Genomic DNA, 21,836 nt, shown 5'->3' on the forward strand with positions numbered 1-21,836 from the left:
GAGTACTTCACTGGCTTTCATTACACATAAGGACTGCAAGCTTCACAGCAAAACACGACACCCATTAGTTCAAATCAAAATTGAGATAGCATATAGAGATTTAGAAAAATGTCTCATCTTGAAGTCACATGATGAATCTTTGTGCAGATTAAATGATAAGCGTGGAGGTCCCAAACACTGCATTTTAAGTCTCATTACCAGTATTTCCCCTACACAAAATTGCCGAAAGAAAGTCTACAGAGCCTGAAGAAGATGCCTTTCTTTGTTGAAGCACATAAGGTGTGCACTGCAGCTCCCCATGGCACTGGAGAGTTTTGCCTGCCTACTGATGACTTCTATCCACTGTAGCAGACTAGAAATTAGTGGTTGTTCTCAGCTCTGCCCGGCATGCTCTGCCCGATCTTACACAGAACAACAGTGTGATAATGGTCCTATGAGAATCAGAATCATGACTGATAGCTGCCCCTTCTGATATCTTGGCTGTGATGATTGGTGGCTGTCCAGGCTGCTTCTGTCTAGACAGCATTGTACTGCCTGCGTGCACTTAGGGGCATTTACCAAAGTGATGCCACTTTACACTTCTGCCATACTGTATTCCTGTTGTCATGCTGAAGAGATTGAGGCTGCCTGGAAAAAAGCATTTGCTAGTACACCATATGACATCATCTCTAATGAGGATCATCCCTAAAGAGACACATGTGAATGAGGTGCACCTAGGTCCTTGTACTCTCTCCAAGCCTGGGCAGGATATTGCTTTCCTCACAGTTGTTCCTGGTTAAGATGTGAATGATCCTGAATGTGCCCGCCTATTTTTCCACAAACTCAAGGTTAAATTCTGAACGTGCAAAGAAAGTCCCAGAACAAAGCACCCGTCTCTGAACCATGCTTTAGGGGCAATGACTACCTTCCTTGATATCGTGGCCACTTTAGACCCATGCTTTGAGCCTTTTTAACTTGTTTGTTACTTGGCACAGCAGCACCACATGGAGCTCACAGCCTTACAGTGACTGCAAACTGGTCTGCTGCGGTTTATATTTTGAGGGGCCTGAGGGCTTTGTATTTGTTGAGCCTGGCAAGTATTGGAATAGAACTAACACTGTCAAATGCTTTTGGCTCCCGTTTGCTCGCCACCATAGTGGGATTACCTTGTTGCACTGAATTTGGGATAGTATGGTTGCATTTGCACGCAACTCTCTTGTGGTGCTGACATATGGTCCTAATATTGCATATTTGGGAGCTTTTGTATTGTGATTGGCTGGCTTCAGATTGCCACCAGATGTATAGTTCTGAGGAACCTCACAGGTCTCTCAGGGCTGCAGCAAAGTCAGCCAAGTTATAAAATCCTTGTCTTCTGTGTGATATATGGACGGTTGTGTTTCTCATTGTTATCACTCATGCACAAGTCTGCTGTAGTCTGTGTTACTTTACAGTGAGTGAATGAGCGGAGTCAAGTGCTCAATGTGGAACTGCAAAAAGCACCTGATTACTGTTGACTTCTCCCATTGACTCAATACTAGATATGACATAATATACACTTACAGTGGCTATTTATGAATAAACACCCTTCTGGATACTGTATTCAGAGCACACACACTGGTGTATTTCCTTCTGGTACAGGTTCAGTGACGACAGAGGCATCCTGTGTGAAACATTGCGAGTTCAAGGAGCTGTGGACTGGTCACAGCATTACATATGTTCATGTATCTTCCGCTGCTCTGTATGATGATATTTGAGACACTACGTTTTAAAAATTGCATGCTAACTAGCAGTTTCTCTGAGGCAATTGACAGAAAAGTTAAGTTGATTCTAGGGCATGTCCGGGGTCAGAAGTATGGGGAGCTGAAAAAAACTGGCAGATTCGGGGACAGACTTGTGAACAGAGTCAGAAACAGACACGTCATACTATAATTACTAAAGTATGTTGACATTAATGACCAGACACAGATACACACAGTTTCGAACATTTCACTTTGCCTTGCACAATGGCAAATGCTCAGAAAATGTGTGTAAAATGGGGCAGTTTCTGCACACGCCCCTTTGCTGCCTTGGGATCCTGAGGTGTGGGCAACTCTGGGAACCCCACTTCGTCTACAGAGGTGAAAGACCCATAAAAGGCTGGCAGCAGGTCAAACAGCAGTATCAGGGCTTGGCTCTTGTGTGCTTCTATTATGAATACCTTGACTGTTTGACCTGATCAATGTATGAAGGCGTCATTACATTAGTAGCAAAGCCAGTCAAATCTCCTAATATGTGTGGCTTATTTAGATTCCTTTCACTCCTGAGTACTGTTAATAAAACATTGGTTTTTGTTTGCAGAAATGCTTTTGTAGTAACACTGTGCATTTGATACTTATTCACCAGCCATCTTTTTTAAGGCCGCAATTAATTCTCAAATTCAGTGCAGTTGCAGCCCTGAATGCTGAAAAGGCATTGTGTGTATTGGAGTGGGGGCTGCTGAGGAAATACTTTAAAGTGTTATCTTTGGACCAAATATTTGCAAACTGATGCCTGTGATGTAATGTGACCCTAATGCTTGCTTACAGACTACTGAGATGCTGAATGAATGATTACTCTTTGCAAAGGGCACAAGACAGGGTTGTCCTTTGGTGCCACTTTTATTTGCCTCAGCATTGAACCAATGAGGACTCTCAATGCTGAAATTTCATTCCGTTATGAAAGAATGTTTTGTGTGTCCAGAATATTTTCTGATATTCTTAAATTTGGTTTCTCTATAGGGCCAAAGATAAACAGGAATAAACCATGTTTCCCCTTACTCTCAATTCCTACTGCATAAATGGAAACCAGTTGCAGTGGTGTGTTGGGGAAAGGAAGTATCTAGATGTTACACAAATAGAAACGCTACGTCTTGTGATAACTCTGGAGTCGACCAGCAAAACAGTAGGAAAGTAGAACGACCCACAACCCAAAATATGCTCAGCAGCGGCAGTAAATGATTGTCCAGTCAAATACTTGCTTTTATGAGAAAAAGAAGTATTTGTATACAAGCACAAAATAAAGTACAACACTCCCGCCTCACCCCCAACATACTGGGATTACCACTCTTCCTATGTACATGGGCTTCTGCCCAATTGGCACAGCAGCAATCTTTATGCCAGCCCCACCTGGAATATGTGATCACAGAGTTAGCTCTGTACACGGCCCCATTGGCACAGCCTCGCGCTTCATGGTGGTCCCACCTGGCATACTAAGTCGTCGACTTTACTCCACACACGAGCTCCGGCCCGATTGGCATGGCAGCACTCTTCGCTGCACCCTCACCCTGGCATACAGGATCGCCGACCTACAACCCCCACACAGTGACGACGTTTGGTGCAGCAACGTTCATTGCTCACTTCACGGTGGCTGCCCTCTGGCATACGTGGGTCACTGACTTTCCCCTGCACATGGGCAGCGACCCAATTGGTGCACCAGCTTTCTCCTCAAACCTTGTTACAGGGATCCAGTCATCAGGATTCCCCACAGGACCTCACTCCCTTCTATGCTTTCCTCTCCCTTCCTGTGCACACTGGTCTTGACAAGCAGTCAGTTGCTGGTGCTCAAGGCTCCAGAGCCGGGTAATCTTGAAGTCCCTGGGTGATGTTTTCTCACCCACCTGGGAGACTGGGAAGCCTTGACCCCCAGTCATAGGCAGAAGATTGTAATAGCTCCTTGGTCTCGCACAGTATAAATGGCTGCTTGACAGTTGCCAATTTTGGAGGTTATGAGTTCCCCTTCTTATGGTCAATTTCCAGACACTTAATGTGATTTAGAGTCTGAGTCTTTGAAGTTTTCTGTTGGGGTTCTGCTTCCTTTTGAAGTTCCCTCTCTTCTTCCCTGTCCTTCCTCCAGAAAGCAGTCTGTCAGTGCTGGAGTGGCTCAAGCTCTGATAGCCCAATAACACAGGCCCTGGGAGTGACTGTAGGTTCACACCTGTATGTCAGCCACATTAATAAGTGTATTAAAAGGTTACACCAGGGTGTTAGCCCTACATTTTATGATTTTCTTAGCCCCATCTCCTTCTTGTGATGTGCCCAGCTCCCATGCCAGGGGCATCTCTCTGAACCAAAGTGCACCCTTTGGAGTGTACTGAAGAGCCTTGCTCACCCTTCCTCCAGTGCATCTCACCCAGTACACAGGAATGCAGCAATCCACAAATCTGTCTCAGGGGATTTCTTTACCTCCTCTCCTCATGTTCCTCCATTCAGCCCAGGGTCTCCTAAAATGCAACCCAGATTTTTTTTTTCGTGTATTGTACCATTCACAAGCACACATACACCCAGCGCATGCATATTAACATGCACTCATTGCACAGTGCTGCATTATCCATTTAGTGTACCACTCACGGGCACACATTCACCCAGTATGTCTACCACACACATACTGTGCAGCACTCCTCACCAACCGATTTAGGTCGGAGGTGAGTTAAGCACACAGCAGCAGAACTTTGAATGAGTGAGCCTATAGGCATTACTCTAGTGATGCAGGTAAAGAGGACTTGTTCACACCTGCTGATCAATACACAGTATGCTACAACCACAGAACACGTGCTGCTTAACTCCTGGCAAAGGCAGTAGCCTTTCATCACTATGAGGGTGCACTTTTATAGTCTGGAAAAATCATGAAGCCGATATTTTCAATTTCATTTGAACACTTATAAGACCAAAATAATAATCTTGGGGAAGAGCACATCACAGTGGGACTCCAACTGGTGGCCAACAGAGCTCGGATGAATTCCCACCCCCACCACTCGTGCCAAGAATGTCAGGATGATCATCGACAGCAAACGTAACATGACCGCCCAAGTCAGTGCCGTCATGATTTTCGTATGGATCCCAATCACTAACTGGAAAACTGTCACATACTCCATTGTCACAAGCAAGATGGATTGCAGGAACACCCTGTATGCAGTGAACAACAAACTCACTAGAAGGCTGCAGACCACTCAGAGCCCAGTGGCCAAAATTACCCTCAACTACTCACACAGAAAACACATCACACCCACACCTGAAGCAGCTCCACTGGCTCTTCTATCACAAATGAGCACATTTGAAACTCATCAACCCCAGAGTGGAATGTTCTGCTGCTATACACGCCATGCTAGGGAGTCTCCACAGAGCTCTGCCCTGCTTTTCTCTGTGTTTTGGATATTCAACAGATTTTGCCTCTTTTCATCTGGATTCTAAAGGTTTTACTTTTAGTTCTTGCATCTACAGAAGACTGTCACTGTGTTTGACAAAGAAAAAAAGGGTCTATTCAGATTCTGTAAAACCTGTAGTAAGAAGAGATGTCATTCTGAAGACCCACACCAGAATTATATCTGCTGCCTCTATCCAGACCACTCTGCAAAGGATTGTAAGGTATGTTGTATCTTTTCCACGAAAACCCCGAAGGACAGGGAAGGCAGGTAATTATTCTAGCTGCAGAAACGTATGTCAAGATAGCAACCATTTTCTGATTTAGACAGTGAGGACTCCTCTACCTCTTCTGGAAGATCTCAGAAAACAGAAAGAGATCCCCTCAGGGAAGGTCTTCATCAGAGTAACTAAAGAAGGCCTATAAAAAGACCACCTTGAGGTCTTATAAAGGCCGCAGCCCTTCTTCATCTCCTCAAAGATCTAGCTACCACTCTTCTAAGGACAAGAAAGAGCATACTAGCAGTACGAAGAGAGCTAAAAAATCATCTTTTGAGCCTCCTACACCGCCTATTAGGCTGTCTCATACATTTAAGAAGCCTTCCTCTGTTCCACCTGTCAACAGACCATCTATGAGTTCCCTCGGTCGACAACAGCCTTGCCGACGACGGCAACGACAATAACTTCCCCACCGTCTACGACAAGTTCATCGTTGATGCTATTGACGACCCTGCCGCCGCCCTCATTTTGACAACAGCGGTAAAAACCGTCTACCACCGCGGTGACGGCTGGCAAAAGACCGTCGCCATGGCTACCATCCGTTTGCCACAAGAAGGGCGGAAATCCAGCTGTGGCCACACTGGCGGATGGCGGTAAGGTGACGCTGCTACCTCCGCAGCGCCACACCAATAGACCACCGCCAGCCTTATTATGACAAATAATGCAGCCTGGCGGTGTTCTGATGGTGGGCGCTGCTGGCGGTAGCAGCGCCCCGTCCTCTGCCGGAAGACCCCCTGGATCCAGGTAAGTCGGGCCTCTGACAGGAGAGGGGGAGGAGGGTGGGGGGTGTTGTGTGTGCATGTATGTGTGAGTCTGCGCGTGAATGCAAGTGTGTGTTTACTGTTTGAGTGTGTGTATGAATGTGTGTGAGTGCGTGTATGAATGTGTGTGAGTGCGTGTATGAATGTGTGTGAGTGCGTGTATGTATGAATGTGTGTGTGTATGTATGAATGTGTGTGTGTGTATGGAAATATGAATGCATGTATGTTTTGATGTGTGGGCGGATGTGTGTGTGAATGGATGAATGCATGCGTGTATGTATGTGTGGATGAGTGTGTGTCTGCATGTGTGTGTGTGAGAATGGGGGGGTGGATGTAGAGGGGGTGGGAGGGTGTTTGGAGAGGTGGGGGAGGGGGGCCTCCTATCAGTGTCAGGGAAGTAATTCCCTGTCACTGGTAGGGCCTACCACCATGGTTTTTGTGGTGTTATGAGCACCACGAAAACCATGGCTGTAGGCAGGGTCATTATACCGCCAGCGACACAATTGTGGCTGCCGGGCTGAAGATGGTTATCTCCAGCCTGGTGGCTGCTACCACCATGGCGGTCGGAGTGGTACATTGGCGGATTGGCTTCAGCCAGCCCACCAATGTCATAATGTGGCGGTAAGTACCGCCAGCCTTTTGGCGGTACTACCGCCACATTCGCTCCGACCGCCGGGGTCATAATGATCCCCATAGTCCTCATCTGAATGTAAAATATCAAGATGATGACGGCGAATACTACGAGGACTATGATCCACAGTATTACACAGTTAAAGAACAACCACACCAAGAGGGAATGCTTTATATGCCAAGTTCCCTGATTATGGACTTGCAAGCCATGTTGGCAGGCTACAAAAAAAAGATTGCCGCCCGCAAATGAAGCAGCGCCTCAGCCGGCTTCACCAGTAAAATCACCAACGCCTCAAGTAACCACCCCTCTTCAGAGGCCCACATCTTTACCATTGGGTAATGTTTATACACATAATACAGCCCTCTTACAGGACACAGATATCTCACAAGGAGAACGGGAGGCAGGTGAGCTTCAACACAGTTATTCAGAATGGGATGAATATGTGCTACCAACTCCAACATCTGCTTCACCTATAAAGGTAGACTCCAGAGGACATCGGGGGATTTCACAACCTTCTGGAAAGGGCTGCCAAAAAATGTGCGCTTCCCATGTGCCATCCAAGCACTTCAAAGAACCATTTCAAAAGTCAGTATGCTTCATGGTCAGTTATATATGGGAGGATGGATTGAAGGTCATGCAAAACCTGGTGACAGTCGCGGCAATACTCCTGTGTCTGTATAAAAAAATATAAAGCATCAGAAGATGCCCCGGCATGCTTAACTGGTCACCCTCATCTAGACTCGGTGACGGCACAAGCAGCCCAGAGGAGATCCAAAAACCCGGCCACACCAATTTCGGCACTTCCTAATAAGGAAGGAAGATGGTTAGATAATGTTGGCAAGAGATTCTCCTCAATGTCAAGTCTAATGGTAAGAGCTGCTAATTCTCTAGGTGTTGTGGCTAGATACGACTGACAACTATGGTCTGACATTGCCCCATATATTGACCAGCTACCAGAGGACGCCAGGCTGGAAGCTAGAAGAATCTTACAAGAAGTAGAGTGCACATCGGTAGAAATTATTGACTGTGCGATGGATATTGGCAGCACTGCATTCTGTTAGCTCGCAGGGGCTGCTGTGCTTAGGAGACAAGGTTGGCTGAAGGCCACGTCTTCTTGCCTGGAGGTGCAAAATAAAATACTAGACCTTCCTTTTGACGGGCAAGCCCTCTTTGGTAAACATATTGATGAAGCTCTTCAGGCAATCAAAACTGATACAGAGACTGCCAAATCTCTATGGAACGCTACAGTTTAGAAAGCCTGGTAAGAGGACGCCTAATACCTTCTGTTAGAAATGGGGTTTTTGGTTGGCAGTTAGGTTGCCCTCTGTCCAAGCAAGAACCCTCACTCTAGTCTGCCTCTAGAGGACGACCAGCTCATCAAGCAAAGGACTCAACTCGCAAACAGTGATTCATTCAAGGCTCTGGCTACCACCGTCCCTTCACCTTTCAAGCTAGGGAGCAGAATCTCATCATTCCTCCAGCAGTGGCAATCCACAACATCAGACCAGTGGGTCTTGCAGCTGGTTCAAATTGGACACACTGGAGTTTGTCTAAATGCCACCTCCCAATCCTCATTGCAAATATACTCCCAGGTATCTCCACCAACTCAAACTGGAGGTCAACCAGATGAATCTCAAAGGCGCAATAGAGAAAGTTCCACTGTGTCAGTGAGGGGGAAAGGATTTTACTCCAGGTTCTTCTTCATTCACAAAAAATGGAAAAACTGGAGACCTATACTCTATCTCAGAGACTTGAACACCTATCCGAAAAAACAATCATTCCGCATGATAACTCTGCAGGATGCCCTCCTCCGAACCACGGAGACTACCTGTCCACCCAAGATTTGAAGGACGCATATTTTCGAAGTGCCTACCAACTGTAGCTGCATTCTTGAGAAGACAAAGGCATCATGTATTCTCATACTTGGATGACTAGCTGATAAAAGCAAAGTCCTTCTCAGCCGCATACAAGTCAACAAAAAGGTGCATTGCCCTGCTCAACTGCTTGGGCCTAACCATAAATTGGGAAAAGTCCAATCCTCAACCATCACATACAATCAGTTTCTTAGGAGCCAACCTGAACACTAACTCCAACATAGCCTGCCCCACTGCAGAAAGACAGCAAAGCTTCCACGATCAAGTCAAGATCACTTCGTCCATAATCAAAGCTCTGGGCTGGTGGACTCAAAAGGATCATCTATTGCTCAGCCTCTCTTTCCAACCTCGGCCATCTCCATGCGTTATCACCACGGATGCCTCATTAGAAGGTTGGGGAGCATTGCTGTAGGGCCTACGGATCAGTTGCAAATGGGCACAGCCTCTCTGGAAACTACACATCAGTCTCCTAGAGCTAAAGGCAATCCATCTAGCCTTGCAGGTGTTCTTTCCAAGAATTGCCAATTCGGAGGTACTAATAAGAGCAGACAATACCAGTACACTGCATTACCTCAACAAGCGGGTGTACAAGATCCCTACACCTCTCCAGAGAAGCCCAGGAAATGTGGGAATGGGCCGTGCAACATGGAGTGCCACCACGAGCGTAGCTTGTCTCAGGGAAACAAAACAATATAGTAGATTCTCTCAGCAGATTAAAATCAGTGTGCCATTAATGGGAATTGGATCAGCGAATAGTCAACCACATATTCTCTCAGTGGGGTACACCCAACTTTGACCTCTTTGCCCACCCATCAAATACCAAATGCCTATATTATGCAAGCTGGCATCACCATCGGGGATCATGGAGAACGCGAATTCATGCATGGTGTGGAATCTTTGCTTATGGCTTTCCTGATTCCAGTGGTTCTCACCAAAATGAAGATGGAACCCTGCACGCTGATCTTAATAGCTCCAGGGTGGCCTTGACAGCATTGGTTCACAGAGCTTCTCCTATTCTCAGTGAAGCCTCACATCCCACTGAAAATATCTCTGCATCTGTTGACAATGAACAAAGGGAAGGTCTTGCACCCGAATCCTCAATCATTACAATTATCAACATGGCTCCTGAGCACAATGAGTTCACACATCTGGACATCCCTGCGGAGAGCAGGGATATACTGTCCAGGGCCAGAGCAGTCAGCACTAAAAAAAAACGTACTCTTGTAATTGAAAGAGATTCTGTCTGTGGTGCCAACAACAGATACTTCCCATATCATCCTCAACAGACCGAATATTGTCATTTATTACATCTGGCACGTTCCGGACTAGCTCATTCATCAATTAGGGTAAATTTGGCGTCTTTCTCATCGTTTAGATGCTCATACAATTCTCCTTTGCTGTGGCCATCCAGAATTATCAAACAATTTCTAAAGGGCCTATTCAGGGCTTTTCTGCCTTTCAGACCTCCTCCTCCTCCTCCTTCCTGGAATCTCAACATAGTCCTTGTGCAGGTTATGAAACAACCATTTGAGCCAATCCACAGGGCTACTCTCAAATTTCCTTCATGGAAGGTAGCTCTTCTGATAGCTCTTACATCAGCCAGACGAGTCAGTGAGATCCAAACACTGTCTTTCCAAGAACCCTTGGTTTATACCCAAAGTTCTCTCAGACATTCATATCAATGAGCTGCTGGTCCTAAAGACATTTTTCCGAAACCCGGCGAGGGGAGCGGAAAGGGCTCTTCATCATCAGTAGATGTAAAAAGATGCATAAAGTTCTACCTGGATAGGACCAAATCCTTTTGCAGGTCTAGTCAGTTGTTTGTGGCTTAAGGTGTGCCTAAAAAGGGTCAACCTCTTTCCAAGCAAAGCATTGCAAGATGGATTTCATTGACAATCCGGTTTTGCCATCAAGTAGCAGGCAAACCGCTACAAGCTTCTGTTTGTGCTCAATCTACCCAGGGCAGTATCAACATCCACTGCACTTTTTGCAGGGATGCTGCTCCAGGACATTTGCAGGGCAGCAACCTGGAAGAACTGCCACACATTCACTCAACATTACTGCCTCAATGCAGCGCCTCAAGGAGAAGTAGCTGTGGGCCAGGCAGTCCGGAGTCATCTGTTCCAGTAAAGGTGAGCTATCTCTGTCATCCCACCATCCTAAGGTCAGATCTTCACATTGTTTATTTTAAAATCTATCAAACATGAAAGATTGATATACAGTATGGTTTCTAGTAACAAGTTTAAGTATCTAGATTGTAGGCGTTCTTATGTATATATGTTTCCTTATGCATCTTGTTCATATTTATTTGAAACAATGATGGTTTATTCCACCATGTGCATCACTACTGCTTTCTTCTCCAATTCAAGCATGTGAATCAATGAAAGTTCCAATACTGGAGTAAGAAAATGAGTTACTTACCTTTAACTATAGTTCTCCGGAATTGGAATCTTTCATAGCTTCACATGTGACCCACCCACCTCCCTGGAGAAGCTGCCCCCCTAGCAGAACTTCGTACTAAAGGGGAAATCTGCTACCCCGTTACATAGAAAGACTGGGACAGGTCATTTTCCCATCTGCACAAATGCTTTTGTAATGCTAGGTTTCAGTACCTCCAGCATAACGTATTCCACCAAGCATATTTGACCCCACTCCAGCTCAGTAAAATCTACACAATTGCCACTTCTGACTGTCCATGTTGCCTCACTGCAAATGCAGACATAAAGCACATGTTGTATGACTCGAATTTTTGGAACGTAGTCTGCACTACGCTCTTGTCTACCACTGGCTGCCAGGAGTTAAATAATGGCATCTCAACAAAAGGAGGGATAGGGAGGATTAAAGGTCCAGTGTACGTTCTCCCAAAAGGATTAGTCGACAACAAAAAGGTACACAGTTCCTAGTTCTAGGGAGACAGATAAAGTATCAGGAGCAAGAGCCCTCACACACCCAAAAGGGTGTCATGCTTCATCATCGGGAAGCTCCTCGTCAGACCGGCGGTGCAATATCTGACGGGCTCCCCTTTCGGGGGCTCTTTACCGGAGATCTTTTTATTGTGTTGCTGCCGTTAAGTTTAAGCAGGTCAGACGTTTATTTTTGCAGGAGAGTGAATATAAAATTGATTAGGAACCCCTAAGTAATCTACTTTACTGGTTATTTCAAGGAGTTACGATCAAGATTAAAAACAAATCAGAAAGTGGAGGATGAGAATAATGCTCAACCACTTTAGAAAAAGCCTGGAGATCTGGGAAATTGTCACCTGACCCCTAGGGTCTGGTCAACATGTTTCGCGTAGTTAAGTTTATATTGCTCAAACTATCACCAAGCTTGTTGTTGTTTTAGAATGTCTTGTTAGCTTTATTATCATGTAATTTACTGATTCCCGTCCCTAGGAGACTATTCTGCATTTTAGATACCATGCTGGGGGTTCTAACTTGGAATAATGGAAGTCAGAATCCTATTGGGGAAACTAAAGCTTGCCACAGAACAGGGTGACCTGTGGGCCCTGAATTTCAAACACTCTTACTTAGTGGTGCAACTTCAGTGTCTGCCTGTTAGTTGGCCATGTACTGAAATGTTTCATTACCCAAATTGTTGAACTGTTGCCATTTAATGTTGATCAATTGATGTCACTGATTTGAAATTTCACTCTGTTAATAATTTATTATAGATGTCTACAGAGGCAGTGTCCTGATAATTTAACCATATCGCCTTGACACGTCCTCTTTATTTGGAGGTAAAAATAAAAGTTGAATACAACTCGTTTTAAAAAAAAAAACTGCCAGATTGGACTCATTGCAACTGGTTCATTGCATACTCAGGGCTGCATAGGTAAAGAGGTTTGTATAATCAGTCTGGACAACATTGCTAATCAAATCAAGTTAGATCTTGCTCAGACATACAGGAATGCCGGAGTAATTTTAGCACTACGTAGCTGGAAGTCGCAGACCTTGACTAACTCATTAATTTGAAAGATCGTCGATAAACTGGGTCAGTGCTGCCTTTTCCCAGTATCCTATTCCTAGGCCCGTGCAGACCCTCAAACTGAACGGGTCCACCTGCAAAACGTAATCTGTTCCCACTCTTTATAACAGATATTCTGTTTGCTGTTCCTGGTAATGAAGTATGAAGCCCTCATCAGCATCATATGCTTTGCATCATGGTTGCTCAGAAAAATTATCAATAAAAGGCTGATACGGAATAAACTCATGAAGTATGTCCTACAACCCAAACCTGTGATCCTAATCCGACAGACTAGGGGTGTCAGCATATTTCTTCTGATCAGCTGCTGTTAGTCAAATATTTTTTGGCTGCCCGCTGATGGAATAACAGTTCAGATTATGGAGGGATTCAACCGTGAACCGCATAACACACAGGTGTATTTTCTTACAGTTGTAAAAGTTTTACCTAAGAATAGCTTTGTAAAACTCCTGGATGCTGCTGTGCTTGATTGTTGCAATCAACCGTGGTGTGATGAAAGGTGCCTGTTCCCAGGCTCCTAGTGTCAGGTCTACACTGATTGCAACAGAAGGCGCTTTTAAGATTAGCTGCAGATTTCTCACTAATGTAAAGGCTCTTGTTGTCCTTCCCTACCCTCCCATATCATTTAACCCTGAATTTCTTTTTTTTCTTTTTTTTATCTTGCACTGTTTATTTTATTAACTGTATCTGAGTACCAGATAATTATCACAGACAGAGCCATGATTAAAACAAGCATTAACTGAACAGCCAACTTTTTAGCTTTTTCCTAAAGGACATTGGGTATTGATTTTTGTGAAGTTGGAGCTATTTTATCTTTGGTGATATATTATGTTAAATTGTTTCCTTGCCATTTACCTTTCTTAAATTTCCTTTTCACCCCACTTCTAGTTTTTAGGTATGGCTTAGCAGCGCAGTTGTCTTCAGCACCTTATGTGATTATATGAAAGAGAGCTTTAAGAAGAACTACTACTCTCATCCCGCCGTTTTCTCTATTCCGGCACCCTTCTCACGCCCACCTCCCACTGCGCACCACCCACCCCAGGACCTACTTAATGGTGGTCACTGCCCGACCCTTCTGAGGAGGTCCTGACCCCTGCTCCCCCGCTCTCACTCCGTTCTGCGCTTTCCAGGTCTTGCTGCTTCTGTCTAGTAGTGGTCTGGTGTCCTGTTCTGCTGGTCCTGTCCCCTATCCTGCTAATTGTTTTTCATGTCCCTTATTGCTCGCCCTGGTATTTGTTTTTGTGCTCCTTATTTGTACTGTCTGTCCCTCGTGATTGGTTCTGTTCTGGTTATTGTTTGCCCTTATCTGGTAATTATATTGTTTACCCTCATACCTAGATTCTGCTTTGTTACCGTTGCCTAAAAGTGCCCCCGGCCCTTGCTACCTCTTTTCCCGCCGTATTTCCTATTCCTGCACCCTTTTCCCACCCGCCTCCGACTGCGCCATCCCCTCCTTCCCCCAGGACCTACTTAATGGTCGCTGCTCAACTCCACAGAGCAGGTCCTGACCCCTGCTCTGCCCGCTGCTCTTGCTCCATTCTGAGCTCTCCAGGTCTTGCCCCTCCTGTCTGGTAGTTGTCTGGTGATCTGTTGTGCTGTTCTACTGGTCTTTCTCTAGGGCTTGTCTGGGAGTGGTCTGGTGTTCTGCTAGTCATGTCCCCTGTCCTGGTATTTGTTTTTCCTGCTCCTTATTTGTACTGTCTGTCCCTCGTGATTGGTTCTGCTCTGGTTATTGTTTGCCTGTATTTGGTATTTGTATTGTTAGTTGCTCGTGCCTAGATTCTGTTTCGTTGCTGTTGGCTAAATGTGCCCCCAGCCTCCGCTACCTCTTTTCCAGTTGTATTTCCTATTCCCGCACCCTTCTCCCGCCTCCCTCCCACTGTGCCCTCATGACCTACTTAATGGCAGTCGCTGTGTGACCATGCAGTGGGCGTGCTGCTGGCACGCGAAATGCAAGCCCATTTGCTCCTGTCCGTACCTTGACCGCACCCAGCACCAGAACCCCTGGATCTTCAACTCACCACTGGTACACCCCCTCCAAAATCCGAAACCTCGGACCCCGAACACCAAATGCAGCATCGCCTCGCCCTAGTCCACCAAAGGCCCCTTCTCCTGCAACAATAGCCAGTTTTCCTGCAACGTAGGATTCACCGCAACCCTCGCACAGCGGACCTCAAGCCGTAAACCTCAACTCCAGTGCGCCCAATTCAATGTCCGATCACTCTGCAAACATGCCTTAGAGGTCTGGGACACCATCACCACCCTCTCCCCCGACTTAATATCATCACTGAAACCTGGCTTACCCCTGCTTCTACTCCGGACATCACCACCATGACGCCCTCCCCCCAGATACAAGATGATCCACCACAACTGCCCCAACAGACACAGAGGAGGCATTGCCATTATACACACCACTGTACCCCCTCGGATGGCGTCACTAAACTGATCATGGAACACCTCAACTTCCAGATCAAACCAGACGCCAACACCACCATAGAGGAACCCTCGCCGACAGACCTCCGGGCTCCCCGCACCAACTACTGCAAAGCTGTACAGACTTCATTGCACCCCTGGCTGTCGACTCCAACCACTACATCTTCCTAGAGGACCTGAACTTCCACCTAGAAGACGCGAACGACGCCAACTCTACCGCACTTATCAAAAACATGAGCATCATCGGCCTCACCCAGTTGGTCACTGCCCCACCCACAGCGGAGGACACACACTGGACCCCATGTTCTCAACCAGCAAAAGAGCCAAGTTCTCTCACACCACCGAACTAACTTGAACAGTCCACCACATCGTACACTTTTCCATCGACCTACCACACAATGTCTCAACGGGTGCCCCCACCCTTCCCTACCGCAACTGGGGAAATGTCTTGGACACTCCCTGGATCACTGCCCTGAAGAACACCAGACCCAGCCCCACAGACATCCTCAAACTCCTCATACAGAATCTTTCCAACTGGCTAACATCTACCCCTGACACCATAGCCCCCCCCCTTAGAAACATCACCACCAACAAACCCACCAAGCTAGCCTCATGGTTCACCTCAGAACTCCGGACTCTCAAACAACACTGCTGGAAAGTAGAGTCACTGGCGATCCAATAAGACCCCCACCAACCTCGATCCCTTCAGATCTGCCCTCAAAGCATACCACCTCCGACTCAGGGAAACCAAGAAAGAAACACTCACCACCTGCATCAAAGCTAGCACCAACCATGGCAGAGAACTCTTCAATATTGTCAGAGAATTCTCCTGCCCGCCACCATAATGAACACAGTCCACCCCTCCAAGGCCCTCTTCAACAAGCTATTGGACTACTTCCACCACAGAATCTCCAACATCTACAACAACTTTGAGATCCAGCCTACCGTCCTCGACCCCCTCGCACCCGAACCCACAACAACCTCTCCCAGATCTGCAAATGGAAGCAGCTATCTACAGAGGACACCATCGCATCATGACCTCCATCCACCCCGCATCCCCCTGGATCCCTGCCCGCACCACTTCTACAACCTAGGAAAGGAAGTAATCGGAGCAGCCCTCACGGAAATCCTTAACGCTTCCATCACCACACCCACCATCCCCAGTGCCTAGAAACACACTGAAGTCAAGCCACTACTGAAGAAACCCTCAGCCGGCCTCACCAAGCTCAAAAATTACCGCCTGATCTTGCTGCTACTGTTCCCTGCCCAAAAAAAAGCCATCAACCGTCAGCTCACGCATTACCTCGAACACAACAACCTGCTTGACCCACCCCAATCTGGCTTCCAATCAAACACAGCACAGAGACCGCCCTGATTGCAGCAACTGATGACATCAGACGCCTCCTTGACCATGGGGGATCAGCGGCCCTCATTCTCCTCGATCTATCTGCAGCCTTCAACATCGTCTCCCACCACACGATTATAACCAGACTCCACAACATCAGCATCCAAGGCAAAGCACTCCACTGGATCTCCTCCTTCCCCACTGGCCTAACACAGAGGATCCTCCTCCCACCATTCGTCTTGGCTCCCAAAGACATCACTTGCAGCCTTCCCCAGAGCTCCTCCCTCAGCCCCACCCTCTTCAATGCCTACATGACTTCACTAGCCAACATTGCCTGTACACACTCAACATCTTCTACGCCGATGACACCCAGCTCGACTGTTCCCTCTCCGATGACTCCACCGCCACACAAACCAACTTCCAAAACACCATGACAGACATGGCCACCTGGATGAGGTCGAACTGTCTCAAACCAAACTCTGAAAAAACAGAGATTCTTCTCTTCAGAAAAAAACCTTCCCCTGGGATGACACGAGGTCATCCCCCACCCGTACCTACAAACCACACACGCAACCTCGTAATCATCTTGGACTCCAATCTGACCATGAAGCAACAGATCGATGCCGTCTCCTCGGCCTGCTTAAACATCCTCTTCAAGATTTTCTGTTGGATAACTATCTATACCAGGAAGACAATCACCCAGGCCCTCATCTCCAGCCGCCTCGTCTACAGCAATGCACTCTACGTCAGACCCACCAAACAGCTCCTAAACTGCCTTCAGACCATCCAGAATGCCACCGCAAGACTCGTGCATGACCTTCCCAGAAGGACCAGCATCACTCCCCACCTCAAGGCCCTCCACTGGCTCCCTGTACAGCAAAGATGCCTCTGCAAACTCCTCACGCACACATACAAGGCATTACACTGCTCCGGATCAGCCTACATTACTGACCTCCTTGCTTTACACCTGCCTGCCAGAGAACTCTGCTCAGCCTCCCTGGCCCACGTCCCCCCGCTCCTTCTCTCACCTCGCTTTCAAAGCCTGGACCGACCTCCACCTTTGCACGGCCCATTCCCTGCAGGACTTCAAAAAACAGCTCGAGACCTGCCTCTTCGACGACTACCTCCGCCAGCCGGTTGAATGCCACAGCACCAAACCATCGCCTAGAGACCCCCCCCCGCCCCCCCCGGGGGTGACAAACTCACACTTTACAAGAACAGGCTGATTGGTTGATGGAGAGAGGGGCTTTGGGCCTTTGCTGTAACATTGGACCATGTATTGCATGTTGCTCTGGCCCTTCTGAGCAAGTATAGAGGCCATTTGGTTATTACAGCATAGGCCTGTTTTCTTCTATATTATGCTCAGGATAAGATGTTAAGGTGGTTATGTTTGTTAAAGTATAAGACATTTATTTCATACTCAGAAATAAAACCACATTTAATCTAAGTTTGTTGTTGGGTCTGTCCCTCTGCAGTCATGAAGTCTTACAAAGCAAATTAAGATTAAAGAGAAAAGAAGCTCTCCAAGACGGCATGACAACTCTCATGCTTTTTCAGAAAACAAAGTAAGAACAATGGGCTCCAGACAGAGCCTGCTCTGCTCCATCCTCCTCTCTGGATTTAATTGACATGGGAGTCAAAAAGAAAACTATAGACACACTGCTGCCAGCCTGAAGGGGAGGGCGACGATATTGATGGATGCCCAGGAAGTGAAGCACTTCGAAAGAACCTCCTTTGTAATGGATAGGAAAGGTCCAAATACACTAGCTCAAAGTCAAGTAGGTGTCTTCACTCATTCATATCATCACTTCTCTGGCGCGCTTCATCCCAGCTGGATGCCCCAGTATCAACAGACCTCATCTATCATGTATGTCTGGCTCCATATCTGTACCAGTACCACCATTACCAACCCAACTAGTACCTTAACCACCACTACCATTACCACCACTGTCAGCACCACCACGATACCAGTACTACCACAGCTCAATAGATTAATGTGCGCACTTGTCTGGGCGGGCAGACAATTATGCTTCTAGTTGGCGACATTAAAGCATCCATGGTTGGGATTGGGGGGGGGGGGGGGTCGAATCTGCCCGACTTTTATTTTTGTTACGCAGCAGTGCAACTGCTGCACTGATTTGAAGACATTGGCAACTGGGAGAAGACCCTCTTGGGCTTGCATGAGAACTACATGCTGCCTCAATCTTCATGATGGGCTGGGGTACCTTAAGGGGCCCCTTCTTATATGACAGGTGGGTGTGTTGTGTCCCAGGCTGGTGACCTCTTTATTGAGGATGCCTTGTTTACGTTACACAGTCTGTTATGGCCCATCAAGCCTTTCCAAAACATGACAAAATATATGATATTTGTCTGGTGAATAGAGCAAGTCTGTTATATGGTGGGCAACATGTCCCTGAATATTAGGTTTCTGTCCTTTGAACAGGCGCAGGAAGTCTTTAGCTGAGCATGGTGCAATTTTTTCAGTATGTGAGGTTGACTGACATATGCAGGGAAATCTAGAAGCTAACCCTATAGCTGGCAGGGGGCAGGTGACTACTCACTCATCTTTATGCTGCCCTGGTACTGGACTGGCGAAGACAAAAAACATGCCTTAGGGAGATTGACCAAGGACTGTCTGGAACCGCCGATTGAGTCTGACTGGAGGAAGAAGTATGAGCAGGTTAAATACATATTTCCTAATCCATGATTTAAGCTAGTACAATTATATTTCTTACATAAAACATCTTGGCCCCAATGCGTTGGCATTAATGGCATTATTTTACCTTTACAGGCATCCTTCCCTCTAATTTTGTTCCTCTGTGTGTGGTAATTAAAGATCTCTGTGCACGAGAGCCAAGGCTGCATGCACCAAATACATGCTTTAAAGGCCATTAGTGCCAGTGAGGAATCAGTCACATACAAGGCTATGCCTCACAGTGTATCTGACTTGTGCCTGATGTATGACAACCAAAACTACTAGAAAGGCACTAGCTTACCAAGAAGTTCCTATGATACCTGATACAACAGAGCACTCTGCATCAGAAGGCATGGACACAGGCATCACTGTGCTTCTATCACCTCACGTAAGAAACCCCTTCCCTGGCCCTGAACTGAACTGCATGGTTACACAGCTTTAGCAAACTAAGCACACTAGCAATTAGTGATATGATGTAGACATGCTTGAGCCAGGCTTAAGCCATATGAATGGCTCCGGCTTAGCTCAAGGTTCTCTTGGACTCTCAAGCCCAAAATGAGCAGAGCTTTCATGTGGTTTCTGACTGCCAATACGATCCACCCTCATGCACCATCAATTGAAAACAAAGCAGTATTCTTTTATGTAAAAAGGGTGAGAAAAAGAGATACCTATCTTGTGGTGGGACTGCTAAATGTAAATCCAGAAAACCTAAGCTCATTCCTTGCTTCCTTATTTCACCAAATGATATGATTCTATGAAAACATTTTATTTAATTCAGCCCTCTTTTCCTTCATAATTACATGTGAGAGCACCTTCTAATACATGAATCCAGGATGTGTGCTGTACAAAATCCTCTTGTGTTTGAATTTATAGTGCATAGTGTTGCTCTACAGGTTGGTGAGCCACTGCTAAGCTTGAAATCCTCTTGGACCTCGTGCCCAAAACGAGCTGAGCTGTCAAAGGAGGCAATGTGGCCTCACGTCCATTCCTGGAGACAATGTAACATGGGAAACTGGGTACAAATCTCAGCACGTTTCACTGTGCTGAAAAATTAATTTTGTGAATTCTGCCTGTCTTCTACTTCCTAATCTCATCCTCCAAGAATTCAAAACAATGAAGTAACCTCTGATGTCAGAGATACACATTTAGTGGTCGAATTGCAGTGTGAAACTGGAACATTTGTATCAATCCCAACTTTCCTGCTTCACTAAATTGTGTAATCCTAATCAATTATTTTATTTCCCATACTTCCTTTTTGATCATTATCACATAGAGGCACACCTTTACATATGTCCGTTCATGGTGTGTGAGGTACAAAAACCTCTCTTGTACTTGATTGAATAGTCTATAGTGTTGCTCTATATTGATTCTAGTCCACATATAAGTCACACATGACAGTGGACTTGCCTATTAGTTCACTAATTGTATTGTCATTAAGCAGGTAGGAATGTTTTTCAGTCCATGTTTAAAAAAAAAAAAAACTTAGCTTTTTATTAATACTTGAAAATAACCTGATGTACTAAGGTGAAAGCACCCTCGTGTTAACGAAATACAGTTTCTTGAAGTTTGAAGACACCTTAACCTATTGTAGTATGATGTCTGTGGCATGGGTTACTTGCCAAATAATTTGTGTGCTTCGCTCATGCACGGGCTCCTAGAGCCATAGCCCACCCTTGGTGGGACTCTGGTTCGCCTCTCCCTAATAGTTTTAAGTCGCTCACCAATTATTTGGCCTCTGTATATGATAACAATGCAGGCCACATAATTGGGTACATGTGACAATCTTCTTGCATACTCATTAAAGCACAAGCAATTCATTGGGTGAGCCCTACAGCATCGGGTGTTGCCTGCTGGAAAAAAGACTTGATGGAATTGGTAGTCACAAGAAAAAGCCTTACCAAAAGACGAAGTTTTGGAAAATCTTGTTGAGTGGACAGAAATGTTGACTAGACTGCTTGAACCTCCGAATAATAGACCACCTTGAGTGTGAAAGCTATGTAGGAGGGGGAGGGAAGCTGTTATGCAACCTTGTTGATGATAATCTCATAGTGGTCTTGGTGGGAACTAGACTGTCACTAAAAATGGCCTAAAACAAGGTTGTATGTTGGCTCCACTGTTATTTTCCCTGTATCTTTCAGACTTACCAGCACATTTAACCTCATGTGAGGGTTTTGCTCCTAAATTGTGAGGCAGATCGTTATGCTGTCTACTATATGCAGACAACATAATTATTTTAGATCGTACCCCAACGGGGCTTAATAACAGGCTAAAAGTCCTCGAGCAATATACTGAAGCGCACTTTTGAAAGATAAATTACTCAAAAAGCAAAATGTTATGCTTTCACAGGAACAAAAAATTAAAGTACAGCAATTTTATCTGGACCATGGGAGCTCAACAGCTTGAAAGAGAAACCTCTTACACATATCTGGGTAAAATTGTCTGTGGGAATCTCGAAGAAAGAGAACATATTGAGCATAATCAGAGAAAGACCCAATCTCAAGCCAAACGGTTTCAATACCCTCTATAGAGTAACAGGCAGAAGGCATTTTAAACATCTCTTAGAGGTGTATCGGGTAAAGGTACCTCCATCGTTACTGTATGGTATTGAGCATATTGCAGTTTCTAAGTGGATCTTTCTCGACAAACTCGAGGGACGTGTTTTAAGAAATATTTTAACTGTAAACTCTGCCTTCTCTGCACCGTTA

At 46.0% G+C, this 21,836-nt stretch overlaps 1 protein-coding gene across 3 annotated transcripts in view; it reads left to right on the forward strand.

Moving 5' to 3' along the window:
• The window catches only part of WASHC1 (WASH complex subunit 1), a 451,748-nt gene that overhangs the window by 279,494 nt on the left and 150,418 nt on the right, over nt 1-21,836 (forward strand). The gene's annotated exons all lie outside the window — the stretch shown is intronic.

The sequence above is a fragment of the Pleurodeles waltl genome, chromosome 4_1 (genome assembly GCF_031143425.1).
Source record: "Pleurodeles waltl isolate 20211129_DDA chromosome 4_1, aPleWal1.hap1.20221129, whole genome shotgun sequence".
Lineage (NCBI taxonomy): Eukaryota > Metazoa > Chordata > Amphibia > Caudata > Salamandridae > Pleurodeles > Pleurodeles waltl.